Below are 4,555 nucleotides of genomic sequence, written 5' to 3' on the forward strand. Positions count from 1 at the left end.
TATCATTATGGTAAGGTTCAAATGTAGTACAAAAAGGGCGGGGCCTGTCCACACACACACTCAAATGTTATAAACACACCTGCTAGCTGCAAAAATGTCCACATGTCAACATGTACACAAAACAGATAGTGTTCGCACGCATACCTATGCCTTTAAACCAACTAGTGTGAAATATTTCATTCATTCAATCATGCAAACTGTTAGTGCAAAGGTGAGCTAACACCTGTGCTCAGGTGAGTGTTCATGTTCTTCTAAAATGGATGGAGGAATGTGTAAAGAAGGAAGGAGAGTACCCAGCTACGGTGGCCCTGAAGTGCAAACCATTCAACAAATCACTCGATACAAAAACATTTTTAAGATCACAGCCACAATTTAAAAAGCAGTATTACATTTTAGAAAACAAAACAAAATTTCAGAAACCAAAACATAAAAAAGAAAAAAGAAAAAAAAGATTTCAGAAAACAAAATTAATTTCCAGGGAAAAAAAAGAAATATTACAAAATGAAAACATTTCAGAAAAAAAATAATTTCCAGAAAACAAAATGAAATACAAAAAAATGAAAAACATTTCAGAAAAAAATGAAATATTAAAAAATGAAAAACATTTCAGAAAAAAAATGAAATATTAAAAAATGAAAAACATTTCAGAACACAGAATGAATTTCCAGAAAACAAAACGAAATCTTCAAAAATGAAAAACATTTCCAAACCGGAAGAAGCAGGTACTATGGGACAACGCTGATTGGATGATGATGTTTGTCAATCATTTGAACTGAAAAGTATTTTAAATGAAGCGATGACGGATTTTATCGTCCAAACAACAATGTACTATAATAATCCACGTATTTCCCATTTTCATATTAAATCAAAAATGCAGCAAACAGATAATGAAGGTTTAAATTATTTTTTGAATATTTCGTCTGAAGCAGAACGGTCACCCGGAAGTAGTTTGTGTGGATGACGTCCGTTCTGCAGGTAAACAAAGAAAGGGACGGTAAAACGTTAACATAAACGTTAATCTTTGAATATTTAGCGGATGTGATGACAGAACGCACGCAGAAATATCAACACCAACCAGGTTTACAAATGTTTCGATATGTCGTGAGAAGATTCTGTCTAAAGCAGCAGCTGCGAAGAAACGGGTGTTAAAGACGGCGCACATCAGGAAATGCAGTCCCGTCATCCACTGATAAGGTATGGAAGCACATTTGTTTGATCTAATAAATGTAGCGTTAAACGTGATTTCTAGGTGGGTGTTTACAGACAGATCCAAGATCCTTCAGTCATACGTTAATGACAGGTTACCTCATCAGCTGGAGAGGGGGGGTCACGTGGGCAGGATTCTCAGACAGGTGTACCAGCCGCATAAATCAGCAAAGCTGTCAGGTAAACTGCAGCAGTTTGTGTCTCAGAATAACATTTATGAATGCTTCTTATTCACACTATTAAGATCTGTGACTTTAGAGTGTGTCAGTGCACAGAAACATGACAGTAAATGACTGGATGTGCACATCATCAGACACGTCCAGGTGTGTAACTAAAGGTGGCAAAGTCTGTAGTCTAAAAAGATTCTTTAAAAAAAAAACGTTTTAGTCTTTCAGGCAGAGGAGGAATACCAAATTGTTTTAGAATGTATTTTTTATAAGACTGAAATAATGTATTTTATTCTGAGTTTGGTGTTTTGACCCCTCCCTAATGAATTTCTGGTTTAACCCATTTTCTCCTCATTTTGATGAACTCAACTTTTTCCTGAATGAAAGATGAACGGCAGCTGATGTTTTTCTGTCAGGGATTTTTAATTTATTAATTTATTTCTGTCAGGGATTTCAGTGGAGCTGGAGTCCAGTGCAGAGGAAGCTGCAAGCATGTACGAGCAGGAACTGGGGTCCCCTTACCTGTGCATCTTCCTCTGGATGTGATGCTGAGCAGCAATGTGGACAAACCTTTCCTGACATGACTCTTTTTGATATAGTTGTTAAGCACAAACAGACTTTTCCCAGATGCATTTCTTCCTCTAATAAATGTGACTGACAGGTACGCTGAGTAAATGCTGATTGTAAACGGAACATTTGATTGACTGCATGAAGAAGCCCATAAAGGAAAATCCACAACTGTTTCTTTGTTTCTGTTATTGAATAACGTATTCATGTTAAGTTTTCAATAAATATACTGCATTGCTATGAAACAAATTTGTTTATTTTCATATCCATTATTACAATCCTCACATCAGCATTCAGTTTTTTCATTGACAAAAATACATTTCTAAACAACAGCTTTGAAAATCAAACATCATCTTTGTTAATAAAGCTTTAAAACCTAAAATGGTAAACATGGAAAAACTCCTAAATGAAGCAAGTCTAATATGAACATTTTAAACTGGAGTTTTGCTTAAAGGAACATTAAGTTGTTTGGAGTTGTACAAGTGTTTGATGCGATTCCTCATAGATGTGATTTCCAGATCATCAGCCCGACGCTAAAGCCAGGAATTGTGCTTCGTTTTTCACTCCCCACTGCATCATTTACAACTAATCAGGCTTATGCAGCAGGTTAAAGACTTTTTTTAAAGGACCTGCAATTTAAAAAAATAAATTAGATATTAAGGTTAAATAATATTTATTGATTACATTGCACATAAATCATGGTGACTTGCCTGTACACTGCACAATGATATGAATGACTTTAGTCTTCTTGTATTCCCATGTAGAGCTGCCATCTGTTCTTCTGCAGCACAAACCTTTCTGGAACTTCACTTTGAGAAACTTCACCTGCAGAAATATCACATGTTAATTCAATTAAGTATTTTATAAACTTTAAAGTTCATTTTTAAGTTTCAGTATATGTATATGTATGGTTCAAAAATATACAATACACTTTATTATTTCCCATAAGAACTTGTTTACTGATTTCAATCTTAAAGTCGATTTTTAGCAACACTGATGCCATATAATTACTGTAATTACTGTATAAATCACAGAATCAGGCTGGCTCGGAGCTTTTTCTCTCATGTTGTCACCGAAAACGGGAACGGCTATCATGTGAAGACGGTTCGTCTCCATGGGGTTCTTTTTGCGCATGCGCAAGATAAAAAGAAATTATCTTTTCAAAGCAGCACTTTAACATCCTAAAATTAACATCCCTAGAGACATGTGACTGACAAAAGAAAAGATCACAGAATTGATTCTTACCTAAAGATGATTGACAGCGTGAACCTCGCAGCCGTAGACATTAGCGCACAGCGTTCAAAGTAAAAGTGCTCACAAACTACTTCCGGGTGACCGTGTGTCAGGCGAAATGTTAAAAAAATAATTTTAAAGTTCATTAACAGTTTGCTGCATTTTTTATTTGATATATAAATGGGAAATAAGTGGATTATTATAGTACATTGTTGTTTGGACGATAAAATCCAGCATCGCTTCATTTAAAATACTTTTCAGTTCAAATGATTGACAAAAATCATCATCCAATCAGCGTTGTCCCATAGTACCTGCCTCTTCCGGTTTGGAAATGTTTTTCATTTTTGAAGATTTCGTTTTGTTTTCTGGAAATTCATTCTGTGTTCTGAAATGTTTTTCATTTTTTAAAATTTCATTTTTTTTCTGAAATGTTTTTCATTTTTTAAAATTTCATTTTTTTTCTGAAATGTTTTTCATTTTTTAATATTTCATTTTTTTTTCTGGAAATTATTTTTTTTTTCTGAAATGTTTTCATTTTTTAATATTTCTTTTTTTTCCTGGAAATTAATTTTGTTTTCTGAAATGTTTTTTTTTGTCATTTTTGTTTTTCAAGTTTTGGTTTCTGAAATTTTGTTTTGTTTTCTAAAATGTAATGCTGCTTTTTAAATTTTTTTTTTTTTTTTAATTGTTGTTGTGTTCTTAAAAATGTTTTTGTATCGAGTGATTTGTTGAATGCTTTGCACTTCAGGGCCACCGTACCCAGCCATCCCCACACCAAGACCTCCGCCGCAGCAGCAGTTAGAAATTTGGCGGGGCCCAGCGCCCAGGGGCAAGGACCAGAACCCACCCCCCACGGACACGGACACCCCCGGCTAGGGTGTAATGTGAACCCCCCCGCCGCGCAGAGAGAGCACCGCCGGGCCCAGGAACCAGCACCCAGGGAACACGGCCGCCGTTGCCAAGGGCCCCGTACCCTCCAGCAGGGTAGGGGTAGGAGACAGATGGTCCTAGGTCCCACCTTCCTTGCAAAATGTGTGTGTGTGTGTTTGAGAGTGTGTGTGTGCATGTGTGTGTGTTTATGTTGGAATGTATATATTGAGGGGGGAGGGGTGTGTGTACTAAGGGGGTTGCAGTTAAAATTGGCGGGTAGGGCACTAAGGGGACATCTCCTGATTACTCACAGTGATGTGCCCTCACCCTCCCCATCAAGGGGCCCTAAATGTCTAAGATGCGGTTAAAATTGGCGGGTAGGGTGCCAGGAGGACATCTGCCTCTTGCTGGCAGTGATGTCCAAGCACCCCCCCTACCAAGGGCCCTACATGTCTAAGGTGCAAATAAAACCGAAAGAGGGGGGGCCCACTCCATACGGCGACCATAGGAGG

The 4,555-nt window shown here is 37.1% G+C and overlaps 2 long non-coding RNA genes across 3 annotated transcripts; one reads left to right on the plus strand and one right to left on the minus strand.

The window, feature by feature from the left end:
- The first annotated feature begins 522 nt into the window (after positions 1-522).
- On the plus strand, positions 523-2,189 carry LOC144987408 (uncharacterized). Its single transcript, XR_013651290.1, has 2 exons — positions 523-1,194; positions 1,822-2,189. It is a non-coding gene; the product is annotated as an uncharacterized LOC144987408 (long non-coding RNA).
- Positions 2,175-3,358, minus strand: LOC144987407 (uncharacterized). Of its 2 annotated transcripts, none has more exons than XR_013651289.1 (3): positions 2,961-3,358; positions 2,651-2,765; positions 2,175-2,569 (listed from the first exon to the last, which is right to left on the minus strand). It is a non-coding gene; the product is annotated as an uncharacterized LOC144987407 (long non-coding RNA). The 2 variants fall into 2 exon arrangements; XR_013651288.1 differs by having other exon boundaries at positions 3,186-3,354.
- Positions 3,359-4,555: the final 1,197 nt, after the last annotated feature.

The sequence above is a fragment of the Oryzias latipes genome, chromosome 18 (genome assembly GCF_053564925.1).
Source record: "Oryzias latipes strain Hd-rR chromosome 18, Olatipes_Hd-rR_3.1".
NCBI classification, from domain to species: domain Eukaryota; kingdom Metazoa; phylum Chordata; class Actinopteri; order Beloniformes; family Adrianichthyidae; genus Oryzias; species Oryzias latipes.